This window comes from Triturus cristatus, chromosome 7 (assembly GCF_964204655.1).
Source record: "Triturus cristatus chromosome 7, aTriCri1.1, whole genome shotgun sequence".
Classification (NCBI taxonomy): Eukaryota; Metazoa; Chordata; class Amphibia; order Caudata; family Salamandridae; genus Triturus; species Triturus cristatus.
The window spans coordinates 1,541,782,417-1,541,803,556 of record NC_140590.1 but is presented as its reverse complement, the minus strand read 5'-3'; the positions used below and the strand labels follow the sequence as shown (position 1 = coordinate 1,541,803,556).

General features: G+C 49.4%; 1 long non-coding RNA gene across 7 annotated transcripts in view; it reads left to right on the top strand.

Annotated features, from left to right (window-relative positions):
- The window catches only part of LOC146812329 (uncharacterized), a 431,626-nt gene that overhangs the window by 117,359 nt on the left and 293,127 nt on the right, over nt 1-21,140 (top strand). The window lies entirely within an intron of this gene.

Here is a 21,140-nt window from a genome sequence, read left to right as displayed (position 1 = left end):
ACATCCCCCTCAAAAAAGCAATGCAAAGTAACCACCACATGCCTTAGGAGTAGGCAATAATTTGGACCCTTTAGCCTATTAAAGTAAACAATTGACTGCCATGTTTAGAAATTGCTGAATCTTAAAGACTGGAAAATAAATGTGTAGCACTGTTATGCCACAAAATCGAGCGGGTGGGGTTTTAGAAGGAAAGTGAAGTTTCTCACCAGTTTGAAACATTTGTGACTTTAGCTAGATAAAGGGGATTACAGATATCTGAAATGGCAATTGCAGGAAATTCGGTTATTTTGCGTGGTGTGACCACCCATCTCCGAATAATCACCTCTTCTCTGAGTGAACCCTAAGCCACTAAATGAACCTGAGCTCAACCCCCTAGTAGCTATGGCACAGAGCAGTCAGGCTTCACATGGAGGCAATGTGTTTTTGTGCAGCATCAAACTTGGTATGATTACAACACAAAGTAATAATCTCAAACCTAACTGACGAGAGTTAAATTTAGTAAACTAAATAACTCCTCAAAATGGGAGAGCTGGCGATAACCAAGTACAAAAAATTAAAATATGCCACTGACGTTTAATGGTTGCAGGGGACTGGAACGTAGGTGCAGTTTGAGGTGGACTATGATGGCGCCCCAGTCAGATACACAACCGGGTTTGTCTTAGTCCAAGATTCTTTCTTCTGACTTGCACTCTAGGTCCTAACTACAGGATTACACTTGTAAAGCCCTTCCAGGAGGTGCTAAGACTCATAGTGTGTTGAGAGCTGACTGCAGAGTTCAGTACAAGTGCCATTAGTCAGTTGGGCACTTACGGGGGCAAACTCTTGCTGCTTGTTTTCCTGTAGCCACACAGGAGGTCACCCAGCTAATCATGGAGTTCACTTCTTTGTGCAGGGTACAAGAAGGAGGACATCCATTCCTTCAGGACTCCTCTTATCAGCAGGTGGAGAAAGTGTTTGAGGAAGGCTGGGTGAGGTCAGTTTTGTAAGATTGACAAGCTTTTGGTTACGCACACCCGAAGACACTCCTAGTTTATCTTTGACCAAGTAAAGCATCCCAGGCCTGACCTGCTTACTTTGCACTAGTTCCTGTTCGATTAACTTCAATGTCAGGGCAAATCTGAAATGGTGCTCTGGCTCTAAGGTTGGCGGTATGAGTGTGGAGGGTACTATGGTAATCTTAATGTGCTCAATACTGAAATCGAGTTTTAATTATTTTTTTTTTCTTTAAGAGAGCGCTGTACCCACAACAAATCCAAAGATCTAAGCCTGTCATTACAATAGCGGTGTCCTTCAGCTACTAAACCGGGGATCAACAACACTGTTCTCTCAATATCCTTGTGCCCCAGGAGTTTCATATGTTAAATATTTTAATTTGCACTGTTTAACATTGGATAGAGGGGCCTGCCACAGTGAAATTGAGTTTGTGGGTGCTTGTCCATTTTAGGACATGGTAACCATTTTCTACATAGTCCACTTTTGAAAACCTTGCACCCTACGTTGTGGACTACAAGGCCTACTAAGGGGTGATTTAAAAAAAATGTAAAGTGATATTTTCTCCCGTAAAATGGTCATTTTGGCCAGTAGTACTGCAGGGTTTGTCTACACAGGGTAGGTCTGTAATCCTGTTGGGACCACCACTGTAGTGGATGGCAACATAGGTGCTGCATTCCACTAGTGGCATTTAATTTCCGGTCCCTGGATACACTTTCTACACCATATGCTATTGAACCAACTATGGAGCTATTAAGGCTAAATGTACCAATTGGGGAAACCATAGCTTCAACGGGAGCATAGTCAATTTTACTAGTGGTTGGCAAGGGAAAAGTGCACAGAATTCAGAAGCCAACAAAATAGAGTCCATCAAAAGGCAAAAATCTGGCGGGTGCATGCAAAAAAGCAGATTACCTACCTACAGGCAGGCTGGTTCAGAGCTTAGTTGAGTTAATGAAGGGTTTGTCCACCTAACTGTGAAAGCCTAAACTTTCTGAATTGAGGAAAGTAACTGAAAACTAGATTAATGGTCTGGGTTTAACCGGTGTGTTTGTGTATGTGTATATATTTCTAGCTGCCATGGACGCTACAAGGGAACAGTTGGAGGACAAAATTAACTCCCTTTCCTAGGGCTGAGCCTTCTGTATGAGAACTCACAGAAGATCTCAAAGGTTTACTGTCCTGGAGGCCAAAGTGCAGACCCTGATATGGATCATCACATCTTGGCTCTTGAGGTACAGAATCAGCGCCTTGCCCCTCTCTTAGATTACCAGGAAGGATGGGCCAGGAGTAATACTGTCCATATTGAAGGGCTACCTGAATATGCTGAGGTGGACTCACTCCTGGCTTTTCTTGAAACCTGGCTCCAGGATGCTGTGGCCTCTCCCCCTCGTCTCAAAATTACATGCACTGAAGCATGCTCACAGGATGCTAGCACGGGAACCTTGCACTGGGGCCTTGCAGCATCCTGTGGTGGCCCGCCTTCTACACTTAAGGTACTGGGATCACCTCCTGCAGTGTACCCGTGCACTTGGCTCATTTGTGGTAGGCAACACAAAGGTGTTTCTGTATCTTGACTTTACTCTTGGTTGAAACACAGAGGGCATCTTTCATGGTGCTGAAGAGGCTGTGCAAATGGGAATACTGTATTCCTTGCACTTCCCCACTCTGTGTGGGTCCAGTCTGAGGACCAAGTGCATTTCTTCATAGATCAGTCTGTGGCATGAGACTGAATTTGATCTTTATGACAAGAGTGTGGTGCGACCTGAGACATTTTGGCCAAACCACTCTTCGCACCCCAAACTGCCAACATTTTCGATGGCAAGGTGTGACCTGCCCTTCTAAGATGCAGGTAGCACTGGAATAGTGGAGAGTGGCTTAGACTGCTGCCAATCTGAGATCTGACTGGGACTCCTTTTGACCCCCACCTCTGAAGAGTCCTGTTGGTCCGCTTCAGATTTTGAGGACTCCACTACTCGAGTACTTGAAGATATTCTGCTAGGGGTCATTCTGGGGGTAAGTTGACTAGTTGGTTTGAAGTGCTCCACTTAGCTTTTCATGGGTCTTTTGTCTTGCTTATATACATTGTTTTGAGGTGGGTTGGTTCTATGGCAGTGTATTAATGTATGATGTCTTTACTACTATTGGATGGGTGCAGGGTGAAGCTTTGCAGGACCTGTCTCATTGAAGTGTTGGTTTTCCATCTCTTGCTGACTGCTCCACCCCCACATGTCTTTTGCCTGAAACGATCAAATTGGCCTTTTGGCATTTAGTTGGTTCCTAGCTGGGGCCTGACTGTGATGATTGGACAGGATGGGTTGTATGTCTCAGTCTTTGGGAGGGGCGGGACTGTTAGGGTATTGTTTTTGTATACTTGCTTGTTTGCAGGGGGTGGTATGTATGAGGATGTGGTGATATTTGGTACAATGGTTCCCTCCTGGCTCTGAGCGTTTCAGTTGCTGGACAGTTTCCTGGGTTGTCCCTCTCCCTCCTGGCCCACTAGCTATGGGTACACAAATTAAGTTGCTTTTGTGGAATGTACAGGGCCTCTCCTTCCTCCCCTTCCCCTAAAAGTTAAAATGTGCTGTCCTAAATTGAAACAATAGGGAGGGCATGTTGCGCTCCTCTAGGACACCCACCTTATGGAGACTGAGGGCTATACCCTTTAGGGGCACTCTTAAGGCTAACTCTGCTGCTGCTTCTGATTTTCACGGGTGCTCATATTTGGATCAGGCCTGGGGTCCCTTTCTGCTTGCTGGTGGGATGTCAAATGGGATGAGGTGTCTCAGTAGGGGAGTGGTGAGAGATTCGAAGGTGTCACAAACAAAGCTGCTTTGCTGGTATTTTGTGCCACATGTCCAATTTTGCAAAAAAGGTGGGCGGATTAGGATAGTGACTTCTTATGCTCCAATGCAAATCTGATGTGTTGCCCCCTTATTACTACTAACAGCTGGGATAGCTTTTTTTTTATTGGGGAGGGGGGGGGGGGGGTTGGTTCTTGTCCTGTTAGACCTTGCAGGCTTGGCATGGTTCTCCCCTAACTTTTTGCCTTCAAACCTCTGTTTTTTTGTGGGCACATCAGTTTTTGTGGCTCTTTCCATTGTGGTGTATGTTGATGCTGTTATTGCCACTAACTATATCTCTATTTTAGTAACCGATTACTGTCCTGTCTGGGTTAAGCCTGCCAACTCATATAGGCTTGTCCACATTGTTTAGCTGTGTTGAAAAAAATAAATTCAGAAATATTTTTTAAAAACTGTGTTTAGTAACATGGGCTTAGAATGGCGACCCCCTTCTAACAAGGTGTGTGTCTTTAAGATGTATATTGGTAAGTATTGTGGGTAAAGTCTTTGGTATGATTCTTATATACCTGTGTCATCTGATGGAATTTTACCCCCATTCAAAATCTGTATATTACTCGATCTGTAAATGTAATCCCACACATTAAACTGTAAATTAAGCTTTCAGAAAATGTCACTCAAATCACTGCAATGTCTTGCCCAGAATGTGTAAAAAATATTGAGCACGAGTGCGAGGTAGCTTGAAAAGAGGTTAAGAAACTGGTGAAATACCTTACCGTGGGTACAGCCAATAAGGTAGGACGCCTTGACCAACTGCCCATCCCTTAATGCCCTAGATGCTGCCACCTACTCTTTATTTGGGTATATTATTATTGTGGCTTCTTATGCTCCAAGGTATTCGGATGTGTTGCCCCCTCATTACTACTACCAGCTGTAAAGGCATGTTCTTTTTGGAGGGGGGGGGGGGTGTTTCTTGGCCTGTTGGAAGTGGCATCCTAGGTCTGGCTCTCCTCTAAGTTTTCGTCAACAGCCCTCCTGTTTTTGGTGCCTCCAGTCTGTATTTGGCTGCTCTTTCTATTCTGGTGCATTTCTTTTGATGGGCATGTTGATGCTGTTATTGCCATTAACTGTACCTCTGTTAACAGAATACTGCTGTCTTGTCTACGAGCTAAGCCTGCTAGCGCTTATTGTCTAGCACGCATGGGTTTGTGTTCAGTTTTAATAACAATATTTTTTTAAAGACTGTTTAGTCACATGGGCTTGGAGAGTGCTGATCATGTCTAAGAAGATGTTGGGTGTCTTTAATCCACTTAAACACATATTCGCAAGTATCCTGGGTAAGGACTTTTCAATGGTTCATGTGTACTTGTTTCATTTTAGGTTATCTTGCCCTCATTCATAATCTTAATTTTATTATTCAATATCTGCATATGCTAGCCCACATATTGAACTGTACATAAATGTTTCAAAAACATGCTACTCAAATCAATGCAATGCCATGCCCAGGGTTCTAAAAAATTGATAACATGACAGTGGATAGAGCAACAGCGAGAGGTAGTGGATTCCTGAAAAGAGGGAAAGAAACTGTTGAAAGATCTCTTTCCTCAGGGGCAGCATAGAAGGTTGGACGACTTGAGCTACTGCCCATGCCATAATACCTCTGGCATACTTGAAGCTTCAGCAGTGTCGGAATTGGAATTGTAAATTGAGACGTAGGAACCTACTCTTTATTTGGGTATATCTGAAAGAGACACGTTAATGATCGATTCCTCACCTTTAGAATATCCCCTGGCGTCAGACTGGGTCCGGAAAGTTTTTGCCAGCAGTACCCCTGTGTGTTGGCAGGCGTCGTCGTACGGCTCTGCGTACGTCGCTGGCGTCGTATCCGCCGAGATGAAGTCATCGGAGCAACTTAGATGTGCCCATGCACGCTGACATCATCATTTTTGTTTTGCGCGCAGCAGCGCGGATCCGAGACAGAGCGGTACCCCTAGTTAAAAAAAATGTAACTTGGTTTCTGACAACTTGTTTTGCCGAGTACTTGACACCTTGTGCAGTAGGGATGCCCGTGTTTAAGTCCTGTTGGGCCTGCCGCCGAAACATGTCTGTAGCGGACCCGCATGATGTGTGTCTCTTCTGCTTGGGGCATGCCTATGACCCCGAGGCATTTCCCCCCCCCCTGGATTGTCGGGCCATGGCGGCGAAAGCTTTGCGGGAGCGTTCCTGCAAGTTGTTGGAGGTCCGGCAATCGGTTCCGTGCCGATCGCGGTCCAGATCCCGTGGGAGGTCGAGGGACCGGTCGCGGAGCCATCAGCATCGATTGTTGGAATCGGGGACAGGTAAGTCGAGGCGCCATAAAAAGTCGAAGAAGCAACATCGCTCTTCCTCTACCCCTCATCGGTCGTGGGACACGGTGGAGGGGGCTGGTGGTCACACCCCCCCGCGGCTCTGTTGGAGCCACCTTTTGTTTCCTGCGGCCTACCCACCCTTTCCGGGACTGCACCTGACTTCGGACAAGGTGTAGGCCTTCATGTCGGCCTTTTGCCATTTGTTTGCCCCGCCGGGTCCCTCCGAAGAGCCTTTTCCCCCACGGATCGGTCGGGTTTGTCCTCGGCTACGCCGGCACCATACCCTGCGGCGCCGCCGGCTCTCGTCTAGTCACCGCCGCCGGCTCTGGCCTCAAAGCTGGCCCTGGATCCGGCCTCAGCGCTGCCACCCGGTATCTTACCCTCCCATTCCATTGCTTGGAGAGGAGTTTATCTGATTTCCTAGGGCAGCTTGTTCTTACCGGCCTCATCAACAACCGGTGGATTAAGGGGAGTACTGCGAGGGGTCTGAGGACCCTCTTGCAGGTCAATGCGAGGATTAGCCTGAATGGGGAAGGCGATGTGGGGGGTCCAGTAGATCTGGATTTCTCTCCACACCCTGGTACTCTGTCCCCTTCTCCCGTGGCCACGGAGGAGGTTGGGACTTTTTCACTGGTGTTGCGTAGGGCGGCTGAGGCTCTTAACCTCGAGCTCCCTTCTGTACCTATCAGGACCAATCTCCTGACTGAGGTGCTGCAGCCGCACTCCTTGTCTGCGGAGCTGTTACTGCCCTTCAATGAAGCGCTTACTGATATCCTGTTGAGCACTTGGATCAAACCTAACACAGGAGTTCCTGTAGACAAGGGTGTGGCACGCCGCCATTGCCCGACACCGGGCGATCCAAGCTTTCATGACACGTCCGATTCTCTTGGTAGGGCACTTTCCACAACAGTGGCGCTCCGTCGTTATGCTTGGCTCCGAACCACTGGCTTCTGTGGGGATGTCCAGAACATCTTGTTGGACATGCCCTTTGATGGCACACGCCTCTTTGGTGATCAGGCGGATAGCACCTTGGAACGCTTTTGAGGACCATCAAGCTACGGCCCAGTCCTTGGGTCTCGCTACCATGCGTACTCCCTCGGGGTCCGCTTTTCGGTCCTTTCGAGGTCAGGATTGGTGCGCCCAGGCGTGTTCCTTTCAGACCCGCAAGCCCTCGCAGCCACAGTCTCAGCCGCTGACGTGGGACCCACCGTGGTGGGCCCAGAGGACAGCGGGCGGGTCAATCCACCACCTCTCCTGCCGCCTCTTCCTCTAAACCTTCCTAGTCCAGTGTTTCAGGCCCACCTGATGCCAGTGGGTGGCAGGATTCGCCATCCCCTTCCCCACTGGTGCTCCATAACCTCCTACAGGTGGGTTCTGCAAATAGTCCGAAGAGGCTACTCCCTCCCCTTAGAGTCTACCCCTCCAGCCATGCCACCTCAGTGCCACCGTATGTCAGGGGATCACTTGTCACTTATCCAGCAGGAAGTTGCGGCTCTCTTGGCCAAGGGGGCCATTGAGCGCGTTCCAATGCCAGAAGTAGGTTGTGGTTGCTATTCCACATCTTCATGGTTGCAAAGAAGGACAAGGGCCTGCGGCCTATCTTAGATCCCCGGAACGTCAACCGCTTCCTCCAGAAGGAGAAGTTCAAGATGCTCACGCTTGCTCAGGTCTTGTCTGTCCTAGACCCGCAAGACTGGATGGTAGCGTTGGACTTGCAGGATGCTTATTTTCATATACCCATTCTGCTGGCCCACCGGCGTTACCTTCGGTTCACGGTAGGCCATGAGCACTTTTAGTTCACCGTGCTCCCTTTCGGCCTTACCAGCGCCCCTCTGGTGTTCACGGAAGTGATGGCGGTGGTCGCAGCTCATCTGCACAGATCAGGGGTTTCAGTCTTCCCCTATCTCGACGACTGGCTGTTGAAGGCGGGCTCCCCCCAGGCAGTCGTCAACCACCTCCAGACTACGGCCGACCTCCTGCATTTGCTAGGGTTTTCCATCAATGTGCCGAAGTCGCACCTGATTCCTTCTCAGCAGCTCCTCTTCATCGGAGCGGTTCTGGATACGGCGCAGTTTCGGGTTTATCCTCCCGAACAGCTAGTCTAGGACATTCGGGCTACGATTCCGATCTTTCAGCCCATTTCTTGGGTTTCGGTCAGGAAGACCGTGAGGCTGCTGGGCCTCATGGCCTCATGCATCCTTCTAATTGATCATGCCAGATGGCATATGCGGGCTCTGCAGTGGGACCTGAAGTTCCAGTGGACGCAGCATCGAGGGCACCTGTCCGACTACGTCGAGATCTCAAAGAGCACTGCATAGGACTTGCAGTGGTGGCTGACGGATCCGCGTTGGGTCAGTGGTAGATCCCTCCTCCTTCCCCAACCGGAGCACACAGTAGTGACGGACGCGTCCCTCCTGGGATGGGATGGCCACATGGGAGAGGCAGAGATCAGAGGACTCTGGTATCAGGCGGAGTTCAAGCTCCACATCAATCTTTTGGAGCTCAGAGCGATCCTACTTGCACTCAAAGCATTCCTTCCCTCTGTCAAGCGAGAGTAGTGCTGGTGTTCACACACCACACCACCGCCATGTGGTACTGCAACAAACAAGGTGGGGTGGGGTCGTGGACCCTATGTCAGGAGGCTCTATGTCTCTGGACGTGGCCGGAACTTCAAGGCATTTCTTTGGTGGTTCAACACCTGGCAGGTAGGCTGAACACCAGGGCGGACAAACTCAGTCTCAGATGCATGTTGGTTCACGAATGGCATCTTCACTCGGAGGTGGTCCAAGTTCTCCTTCAGCGGTGGGGAGAACCTTGGTTAGATCTATTTGCCACCGAAGAGAACGCGCAATGTCAGCAGTTCTGCGCGTTGGAGTTTCCAAGGAGGCACTCGCTAGGCAACGCTTTTCGTTGCGAGTGGAGTTGCGGTCTGTTGTACTCCTTTCCGCCTATACCACTTCAGCACTCTGAAGATCAGGCACAACCGGGGCCCAAGTCATTCTTGTGGCACCGGACTGGACTCGAAGAGTTTGGTATCCCGAGCTACTCAGTATGAGCGTGGATCCCCCGATCCGACTGCCTCTTCGGGAGTATCTCCTGTCACAGCAACAGGAGACGGTCCTCCACCCAAACCTGTCCAGCCTCCACCTGCTTGCGTTTGCCTTACCTCCCGAAGTCTGTAATGTGATTCTGGCAGCCAAGCGTTCCTCCACTAAAACTGTATACGCCTGTTGGTGGAAAAGATTTGCGGCATGGTGCACAGCAAAATCTGTTGATCCCCTTGCTGCCCCTCTTTCTGAGGTCCTATTGTTCCTTCTTTCTTTGGCCCAGCTGGGCTCTGCATTGGGGACTATCAAGGGCTACCTTTCTGCTCTTTCAGCCCTTCTTAGGCTGCCTGATCAGCCCTCTCTTTTCAAGTCCCCAGTTATCAATAGATTTCTCAAAGGCATTACTCGCCTTTTCCCTCCTATTCCTTTGTGATGCCTCAATGGTACTTGAACCTGGTTCTCACATACTTGATGTGCGCTCCTTTTGAGACTCTTCATAACTGTCCTTTACGGTTATTAACTTTGAAAACTGTCTTCCTGGTGGCCATCACCTCCACTTGGCGGGTGAGTGAGCTCCAGGCTCTTTCCTGCAAACCTCCTTTCCTGGCGATTAATCCGGACAAGGTTGTGCTTCGACCGCGTACCTCCTTTCTGCCAAAAGTAGTCTCTGCCTTTCATCTCGGGCAAACGGTCACCCTGCCCACTTTCTTTCCGCCTCCGCATCCTTCAAGAGCAGAGGAGTGGCACCACCGTCTGGACCAAACACGTGCGCTTTCATTCTATCTCAACCGCACACAACAGTTCCGGGTGTATGACCAGCTCTCTGTTGGCTACGTGGGCGCCAAGAAACGCCGGGTTGTGCACAAGCGCACTATCTCTCGATGTGTTGTCTTGTGCATTAAAGCCTGTTACTCTCTGGCTAAAAAGGAACCTCCGATTGGGCTGCGTGTCCATTCTACGAAGGTGACAGCAGCTACTACAGCATTGGGACGCGGTGTCTCCCCTGCAAGACATTTGTCAGGCGACCACTTGGGCCTCGTTGCATACTTTTACTAAGCACTATTGCCTTGACCGTTAGGTCTGGAGCGACGACTTCTTTGGCCGTTCAGTTCTCTGTGACTTTCTGGTGTAATCTCACTTTGCAGACCCACCACCGCGGTTGGTATTGCTTGGGTATGTATTCTAAGATGAGGAATCGTATCACTAACGTGTCTCCTTCAGATGCACAAGTTACTTACTTGTGTAACGATATATCTGTAAGAGACATTAGTTAGTGATAGATTCCTAACCGCCCGCCCATCCTCCCTATTCTGCGAACTGTTCTCTAGGGTTCAGGTCATCTCTTTTAGGGCCCTAGTTCTATTGCACCAGTAGTCTGTCTCTGGCATGGCTCTGCGCTCATGGTGTGGAAAAGTTGTGTACAGAACTGACGTCGGTGCGTGTGGGCGTTTTTAAGTAGCTCCGATGACATCATCTCGGCGGATACGATGCCAGCGACGTACGTGGAGCTGTACGACGATGCCTGCTGACGCGCAGGGGTACTGCTGATAAACTTTCCAGATCAAGTCTGATGCCTGGGGATATTCTAAGGTGAGGAATCTGTCACTAACTAATGTGTCTTACAGATATATCGTTACACAAGTAAGTAACTTGTGAAATATGATCATTCTTGACTTCCTTATATTCCTTGTAGTCAGATGTGTCTCCCCTACATTACTACTACCATCTGTGATGGTTTGTGTTTTGTTTGCAGGGACACAGGGTTGGTTCTTGGTCTGCTAGACCTAACATCTTTGGTGTGGTTCTCCCCTAACTTTTTGCCTTCAAATGCCTTCAAACCTCCTGTTATAGGTGGCACACTATTTGCTGGCAAACTATTAGCCGGCTCTTCCTATTGTGGTGCGTTTCTTTTGATTGGCATGCTAATGCTGTTATTGCCGCTAGCGGTACCTATATGTTAAGAAAATACTGCTGTCCAGTCTGAGTTAAGGCTGCCGGAGCATATAGTCTTGTACACATTGGTTTGTGTTGAAAAGTGTACTACAGTTTTTTAAAAATCTTTTAGATTGGTTATCTCGTCTAATATGGTGATGGGTGTCTTCAATCCATTTTAAGACCTATGCGTAAGGATCCTGGGTAATTAATTTTCGATGATACATGTTACTTGAGTCATCATATGGAATTTTGCCCACATTTAAAATCTTAATTTTATTACTAAATATATCCAAATTCGAGCCCGCATATTGAAATGTACATTAAAGTTTAAGAAAATGTCACTCAAAAATCACTGCAACATCTTCCCTGGGGTTCCAAAGAATTGATAAGATGACAATGGATAGGTGCACAGTGAGAAGTAGAGGTAGCCTGAAAAGAGGTTAAGAAACTGGTGAATGATCACTTTCCATGAGGGCAGCCTTGAAGGTAGGATGCCTTGAGCAGTTGCCCATGCCCTAGTACCTCTGGCATACTTAAAGTTTTCATCGACGACCAAATTGAGACTGTAATTTCAAAAGCTAAATGACAAGCTCTGCATGGAGGCTGGTGTTAGCCTGCCACCACATACTGTTTTATTTGGGTATATTATGCAAGTTCTTGACTTCTTATATTCCAAGGTAGTCAGATGTGTTGCCCCTTAATTATTACTACCAGCTGTTATGGCCTGTTTTGTTTTGTTCCTGGCATGTTAGAACTGGCATCTTTGGCATGGTAACCTCTTGCCTTCAACCCTCTTATTTTTACTGGCTCTGTTTTCTGCGCGTTCCTGTTTGTTTGGCGCCTCCCTCTATTTTGTAGCATTTCTATTGATTGATATCTTAATGCTGTAATTGCCACTAACTGTACATTTATTATGGTAACAGAATACTGCAGTCCCGTCTCTGATTTAAGCCTGCTGAAGCTTTTTGTCTTGTACACATTGGTTTATGTGTTAAAAAAAAAAAAAAAATTGGTTTTAAAAGACTTTGTTTAGTCAAAAAGGCTTAGAGAATGTGATCCTACCAAGGTATTGCCCTTTTTTAAGCCACTTCAAGACATATATATGCATAAGGATCCCGGGCAAGGACTTTTAGATGATTCATCTGTACCTGTTTCACGTTAGGTAATTTTTCTCCCATTCAAAGTCTAAATTTTATTACTAATTATCTGACATTCAAGCCCACATATTGACTTGTACCTTAAACTTTCAGAAAATGACACACAAATCATTAATATCTTGTCCAGAGTCCCAACAAATTGATAAGACATTGGGTAGAGTGACAGTGAGAGGTAGAGGTCACCTGAAGATAGACGTTAAGAAACTTGTGAAAGATCAATTTCACTGTGGGGTAGCACAGAAGATAGGGAACCTTAAGCAACTGCCCATACCTTAATAGGACCCCGCTCACCACGGCCGACACTCTCTCAAAACCATGAAGAACATTCAGTTTAGACCGCACCCTGACCCCTGCCTGCACTACATCATCCACAGAGCCACCATTCCCATCAACTGCTCCATCAAGAGCGACACCTTCTCTGATGACTGGAAACACGCGGAGCTCAATTCCCAGCTAAAGAAACCATCCAACGACCCGACAGACCTCAAGAATTTCAGACCCATCTCCCTGCTCCCCTTCCCAGCCAAGGTCATCGAAAGACATCGACACCCAACTCTGAGTTTATCGAAGTCAACCATATCCTGGATTCCTCCCAATCCGGCTTCAAGCACTGAGACTATCACCCTCCTCACTGCCACTGATGACATCGACTCCCTCCTTGACTGGGGACAAACAGCAGCCATCCTCATCCTGGACCTCTTGGCCGTCTTTGACACCGCCTCCAACTGCACCCTAAGCACGAGACTCCATGACGCTGGCATCTGTGACAAAGCACTGGACTGGATCCATTCCTTCCTCACTGGGAGAACACTGCGAGTCAAACTACCACAGCTCCTCTCAGAACCCACTGAGATCAGCTGCAGAGCCCCCAGGGCTCGTCCCTGATCCCCAACCTCTTTAAAATCTACATGGACCCACTCGCAGCCATAGCTTGAACCACGGACTCTACATCCTCTCCTATGCCGACGACATATGTAAATCCAATTCCACTCTGTAATACCCAGATGACCAAGTTATTGGTGTTAACACGTGTATGTAGGCTGTGTGTTTCAAGAAAATTAGACTGTGAAGAACTGAGTTTTGCGATGTGTTCTGATGTCCAACAGGAAGTGACAAAATCAGGACGTATTAAGGTATAAAGCAATTTAATGTATTGTGCATAATCGGGTATGTATGTCCTGTCAAAATTAAAAAATCCCATAATCAATCAAATTTGTAAAGCGCACTGCTCACCCGTGAGGGTCTCAAGGTGCTGGGGGGGAAGGGGTGCTGTTACTGCTCGAAAAGCCAAGTCTTGAGCAGCCTCCTGAATGTTAGTAGGTCCTGGGTCTGCCGTAGGAGGATGGGGACGGTGTTCCAGGTTTTTGCGGCGAGGTGGGAGAACGATCTGCCGCCGGTGGTTGCTCTTTGGATGCGGGGGATAGTGGCGAGGGTGAGGTCGGTGGAGCGGAGCTGGCGGTTCGGGGTGTAGAAGGTGAGTCGTCTGTTGTATGCTGGTCCTGTGTTGTGGATTGCCTTGTGTGCGTGGGTGAGGAGGTTGAAGGTGAACCTCTCGTTGACAGGAAGCCAGTGCAGGTCTCTCAGGTGGGGTGTGATGTGGCTGTGGCAGGGGGTGTCGAGGATCAGGCATGCCGAGGCGTTCTGCATGTGTTGTAGACGTTTCAGTAGTTTGGCCGTGGCTCCTGCGTAGAGGGCGTTTCCGTAGTCCAGCCTGCTGCTGACTAGGGCCTGGGTGACCGTTCTTCTTTCAGTGGGGATCCACCTGTAGATCTTGCGGAGCATGCGGAGGGTGTTGAAGCGTGAGGATGAGATGGCGTTGACTTGCTTGGTCATGGAGAGCGTTGAGTCAAGGATAAACCCCAGGTTGCCTGCGTGGTCGGTGGGTGTTGGTGCTGCTCCCAGTGTGGTCGGCCACCAGGAGTCGTCCCAGGCTGAGGGGGTGGGGCCGAGGATGAGGACCTCCATTTTGTTCGAGTTCAGCTTCAGACTGCTGTTCGTCATCCACTCGGCGACTGCTTTCATTCTATTGTGGAGGTTGGCTTTGGCAGTGAGGGGGTCCTTGATGAGGGAGAGGATCAGTTGGGTGTCGTCGGCGTAAAAATTATGAGGTCGTGCAGTTGAGCGAAGTGGGCGAGCGGAGCCATGTAGACTTTGAACAATTTTGGGCTGAGAGATGATCCTTGGGGTACGCTGCAGATGATCTCGGAGGCTTTGAAACGGAAAGGGGGGAGGCGGACGCTCTGGGTTCTGCCGTAGAGCAAGGAGGTGGTCCATTCCAGAGCCTTGTCTCGGATCCCTGCATTGTGGAGCCGTGAGCGTAGGGTGCGGTGGCAGACAGTGTCCAAGGCGGCTGATATGTCCAGGAGGATGAGGGCCGTGGCTTTTCTGATGTCCAGCAAGAGCCTGATGGCATCGGTGGCGGCGATGAGGGCAGTTTCGGTACTGTGGTTGCTGCGGAACCCAGACTGGGACGGGTCCAGGATGTTGTTCTCCTCGAGGTAGCGGGTCAGCTGTCTGTTGACGGTGTTCTTGATGACCTTTGCCAGAAACAGGAGCAGGGAGATGAGCCGGATGTTTTAGAGGTCCCTCGGATCCGCCTTGGGTTTCTTGAGTAAGGCGTTGATCTCGGTGTGCTTCCAGCTCTCCGGGAGGGATGCTGTCTCGAAGGAGATGTTGATGACCTTGCGGAGATGGGGTGCGATGGTGGCACTAGCTTTGTTGAAGATGTGGTGCGGGCATGGGTCTGACGGGGAGCCGGAGTGGATGGTGTTCATGATTTTGATGGTGTAGTCGTTTATGTTGGTCCAGGTGTGCAGGGGGTTGATGTGGGTGGTGGCCGTGTGGTCTGAAGTGTCATGGCCATCGGGGCGGCCAGGTTGTTGAAGCTGTTGTGGATGTCTGCGATCTTGCGATGGAAGAAGGTGGCAAGGGAGTCGCACAGGTCTTGTGATGGTGGGATGTCGTTGGTGTTGGAGCTTGGGTTGGAGAGTTCCTTCACGATGTTGAAGAGCTCTTTGCTGTTGTGTGCGTTGTTGTCGAGGCGGTCCTTGAAGGAGGTTTTTTTCGCAGATCTGATGAGGCGATGGTGTCTGCGGATGGCGTTCTTGTGGGCTGCGTCGCTGTCCGGTGTCTGTTCGCGGTGCCATTTCTTCTCTAGTTTTCAGCAGGTTTGCTTGGAGGCCTGGTGGTCCTGAGTGAACCAGCTGGCTTTCTTGTTAGTGCAACCGTTGGAGTGTTTCTTAATCGGGGCGAGAGTGTTGGCGCAGTCGTCGATCCAGCATCTGAGGTTGCGTGCGGTGGTGGCGGTGGGGTCAGCGGGTGGGCTTCGGGCGAGGGTGGTTTGCATGTCTTCGGTGATTTTGTTCCAGCTGTGGTGGGGATCTGTTGAGTGTAGTGGTGAGTGGTGGTTTTCCGGAAGGTGAAGTGGATGCATTGATGGTCGGTCCAGTGGAGTTCAGTGGTGTGGCTGAAGGAGACATGGGGACTTGCGGAGAAGATGGGGTCAAGCGTGTGACTCGCGGAGTGGGTGGGTGTTGTGACAAGCTGTCTGAGACCGAGGTTGGTGAGGTTGTCAATCAGGGTGGTGGAATTGGTGTTGTGGTTCTCGAGGTGGAAGTTCAGGATTCCAAGGAGGATATAGTCTGTGGAGGCAGGGGCGTGCGTGCTGAAAGCCGGCGATGGAGTCACTGAACTGAGGCCTGGGTCTGGGGTGTCTGTACACGAGAGTTCCTCTGAGGGTGGTGTTGGGATCAGTGTGGTGTTCGGCGGTGCTGAGGGTGTTGTCGGTGCTGGCCGAGACCTTGAGGGTAATTTTGTGGATGAGGGCGATTCCACCTCCTACTCCGTTGGTCCCTGCGGGTGATCTTGTAGCCTTCCGAGATGGCTATGGCGATATCGGGTGCCGAGGAGGCGTTCATCCAGGTCACTGTCAGGAAGGCGACGTCCGGGGAGGATGTGTCGAGCAGGTCCCAGAGTTCGACGGCGTATTTGCATGTGGAGCGGGTGTGTAGTAGTATGCATCTGAGGTGGTTATGTCCTGTCACAATAGGCGGTTTGGTGGCTCGGCGGCTGATGAAGCCCGAGCTCCGGCAGGAGAAGGGTCCTTTGGTGTGCTTTGCGGCGGCCAGAAAGCAGGTATGCTGTTGTCCGGTGTTGAGTTCGTGGAGGGTGCTGGCGGTGTAGTGGCGGTATTCGGTGTGGTGTCCGTGGGGACCAGGGAGTCGGGCGCAGATGGGCTTGCCTTAGGTGCGGCCACCATATGAGGGGAGGTAGGAGGGAGGAGCAGCTGGGAGGCAGGAGCGGGGCGGCAAATGGGCGAGTAGGTGGGCGGGGTCGCAGGGGACGCAGCGGCGGGAAATCTAGAGGGTAGAGTGGGCGGAGGATACAGAAAGCAAAAACGGGCACAATAACACTACAACACTACAACAGTACAAAAAGGAAAAATGCGAAATACAATTAAATACACAAGGGGAGCAGAAGCACAATCGCAGCAGGGCTGACACAGAAAAAAAAAGCAGAGCGAGCGCATGAGCTTACGGCCTAACACTGGCCACCAGGGATGAGTCGCAGGTGGTAGCCTGAGGGTGGAGGAGGGCCTCGAACTTCAGCACTTCAGCAGGCTGCAGCAGCGGGGGACACGGACACACAGGTGGCGCTGTGCGGAGCGACCTGCCTAAAACAGGGTCAAGGGTCGCGCCATAAGAGACATTAACTTTTTTTTTGAGAGTGCATGGAGGCTGCAATTGTGCAAACATTTCCAGAAAATGAGGGGTAAGGCTTTTCCTCTCATTTTTACGTTCAGATCCTGAGAAAAGGACAATGAGAAGCTATGTAAGATTTTTTTTTAAGTTACATTTGTAACCAAGTTCGGTAAATCACAAAAATATTGATCCAGTCTTGCTAATTGGGGGCTCAATTGCTCACATCTGTGAGATATATATTGAGAGAAGTTGGCCAGGTATATGCTGTCCACTAATTAAAGTGGGCACTTTGCATCAGTCCAAACAACCCTTATGGTGACCTGAGAGGTCTAAGATAACCTTTAAAAGCTATCCAAGTGGTAGCGGTGGAGAGCATCCTTCATGCTTAGTCTTGAAGGAATGTTAAGCAGCTAGTTGTACCAGAATTCATCCTTGTAGAATTGGTTAAATGAAAGGAGAACCACACAGTAGTTATAGAATTATGTATTTATTAATATAACACTCTCTAGTATGACACAGTATTTCCTACACGAAGATACTCTAAGAGCACACAATACTGTAGCACAGAAACCATAGTAAATAGCACTAATAAACAGTGGGCTCCAGGGGGAGACCAAACCATGAACTAAAATAGTGGTATAAGAACCACGACTCAAGTCAAGACAGGGTCTAGAGGAGGTAGAATCACAGGGACCTCAAGGAACCACCCACGGTGAGTAGGTAGGGACCCCACGGAGGATGGGTGCAGTGTGGGAAATCAACACTGTGCACCATACAACTCTATGGGAGAGTTGTGGTTGCAGTTTTAAAGTTTAAGGACCCTTCTAAGTGGACTTCAAAGAAACCCTGGGGAACTTGAGGGTGGAGAGCCACCCCACCCTTGAATACCATGGTACCAGAGTTACCTATCCCAGGGAAGCCGGGTGCATAGGTCCGAAGTGGCGTCAGAAACCGCTGTCGATCTCTCTATGGAGGACTTCAAAGAAGAGCCACTGTTGGGAGGAAGAAGAGTGTTCGTCGGAATCCAAAGGTGGGTTCTTGGTGAAGGGTATCTGAAGGCAGAGGGCACACAGTCTGGGTCACTCAGGAGTGACCAGGGGCTCTGTAAACGAATGCCACCAATGTCTGGTGCTTCAGGTGTGTTGAAGGGGTTCTTGACTCTGCAGCCTCAGGGACCAGGAGATGTCGAGGATAACCAGGAGCTGGATGCAAGCTGTCTCATGAAGGTTGTCAAGTGCTGAGGGGTCATCGTCCGACGGGAGCACCAACAAGCCTTTGCTGCAGCAACCAATGCAGAAGGTTATGGTGCGAACCAACAAGGTCCAGGAGACTCTCCAAACACAGAGGAGTCAGGTCAGGCCTGGAGTAACCAGGAGAGCCCAAGAAAAGCAGTATTGACCCTTGAGAGGACCCTCAGGCCAGAGGCACAGGAGTCGCAAGGGGACCTCGAGCAGTTTCACAAAGCAGCAGCCCATGGAGCACTTGGTACAAGCAGGCTGGAGTTCTTTGTAGGAGATGGTGCCAGAGGTTGGAGCTACTAGGAGCCCATTGTACTTGTTCAGGAAACGCCAACAAACATATTCACTTGCAAAAGTATGCAGTGCACAGTGGTATAGGTGTTGCAGTCCCCACGATGGACTCTGACCTCAACCTTGGTAAGAAGGCAGGTCGGACCTCAAGGGCCTGGGGAACCCACCTCCTATGTTGCTGGAGTCTTTGGAGTCAGTTGGAGCTCAGGAACAGCAGACCAGTCAGTCAAGATGTGGTGCTTGCTTTTGCAGGGGAGTGACTCCTTCATTCCAAGGGAGGTGTCTGGTTGTTTTTGATGCTCCACAGGTCCTGCACAGAACCTGTATGGTGCACAGGCACAGACAATGCTTCGGACTGAGAGGGAGATGAAGTCAGGCCCAAACAAAGGCCAGCGAAGTCTAGAGTGTCCAGATGGTCAAAGTTCAGTGGTTTCTGGTTCAGAATCTTGTCCACATCGAATCTAGAGTCCTACAGCCGGGGAATCTCTTTTATACCCACGGGAGAGGGTTGGACAAATTCAGGGGACTCTCCCAGGGGAGTGTTCGGACAGTGGGGAGGTTACTCCCATGTCCTTTGTCCAGTTTCACGCCAGGGTAGGAGCCAACGCCTCCCAGGACTGGTTAGAACGGGGCTATGCACAGGGACACCAAATGTGCCCCTCATGCAGACTTTGTGTCGCTAGCAAGCGCACCCACCCAGGCCTAATAGACTAAATCCTGTCTGGGACGTGGTCACTCCTCCCTGTGACAGGATGTCTATTCTGCCTTTCCCTGCTGAAGCTTGGCAGAATGCTTGTTTCTGGTGCAGGGAAGACCTGGCCTGGCTGTTCGGTTTGGACTGTTTCCATGTGGCACCAGGTCAAGACTGATTTGCATATACCTTGGTCTGAACTGGGATGGCAAAGTGAGCTTAAGGACGATGATGGATTCAACCTGGATCTGTGACTGGGGGTGAGTGTCTGAAAAGTTCCAGGGCTCAGGTCCATCAACTCCTTGTGTTTGTTATTGTAAATGCATAACATTTCATGGCCTACAACTGACAAAACACCTTACCTGGGTCCAGCACCCGGTGGAGTTGGTATAGCAATTTTGCCCCATAACACAGACCAGCACCTTCTCTGAGGTAAAGGTTTTTTTATTTAAAACATAAAAGTTTAATTTAAAATTAGTGGTTTGCCTCCAGGTATTGTACTTCAATTATAAGGCTGTTGGTTTATGTTCAAAATCTGTGAATTTGCATGATATTTACAATTAATGTTAGGTTTGGAAAATATTGGTCTTCTTACTGGAGTCAAAAAGTAGCAGTGTCTGTCTAGGAAACTGTCGATTTTCTCCTCGCACTTCAACATCATTTTGTTTTGTAAACAAACTTTATTCAGTTACAGCTCATCAATCGGGTGCCATATCAAGGATGAAACAGTGCCCACTTATGGTTGAATTAATTAGCGTCATTTACGTTAACAATTATACATTCCTATAAACATCGTCTCGTCTAACGTCTCCGCTTCGCAAAGTGCTCCTGTATTCATCTATCTTAACAGTACCAGGAGAATTGTGATCTATATCTCTATCTTGGGAGTCAATTTCATAAGCATCTGTGCTAGTCCTCACTCATATTCATCCCAACAGGCAATGGATTACCAAAATACCCCCTCCCCTCCTCCCCCCTCTAACTCTAACCACCCCCCTCCCACCGTCAGACATGTCGCTCCATCATCCAACTCTGTGTTGTGTTTAATCTTGTAGGGCATCTGGCATCGTAGTTCAAGAAAGTAGACATCCGCATAGGGGCAAGCCACCATGAAGCACCTGCCTACCATCACCCAAGTCACCCGCTCAGGAAGGGCAATGCTTCAATCCGTATGCACAAGCCCTCTCACTCAGTGGGTTGTTCTGTGTCATCTTTCGGGCTCTTGAGTAAGTCCACCATCGCCACCCATGCTCTAGCAACGTCCAACATTTTTCCATTATTGGTTCTCTGGGCCATTTGTAATCTAAAAATCCCTTCACAGTCAGACCATCTTATGAATTCTCGCAGCCATCGTGAGGTGTTAGGGGCAGTGGTTGCCTTCCAATGGCCAGTAATTTTTCATTTAGCCAGGACTAACCCCAAATCTATGAATTTGCTGGTAACTTTATTATGGGCAGTATGAGGGAACCAGTGTAGTAGACAGAAACCCGGAGTCCGATTGCCATCTCTATCCATTATTTCACCCAGTGTAGTAGTTACCTCCCTCCAGAACTCGTCTAACAATGGACACTCCCAGAGCATGTGTAAAAACGTAGCGTTTTCTAGCTTACAACGCGGACAGGCTGTTCGGGAACCGAAAAATTCGTTCATTTTGTGTGGGGTGAGATACGCTCGGTGAAAGACATAACTGGATTAGTTGAAATCTCGCGTTTCTAGAGCATTTCCACGCCCGTTCCATCAGCGCCTCCCACGGCTTCTCCTCTATGGGGATCCCAAGGTCCGCTTCCCATTTGACACGCAGGCTCTCTAAGGGGCACCTGATCTCCTGGGTAATTCACCTATACAGGCAAGTGACCGCTTTGATCGCCCCAGCCGCTGATGCCACATACTGGCATGGGAGAAAGGTCGGCGGTTCCGCCATCCCTCTCTTCCAGTGCTTACG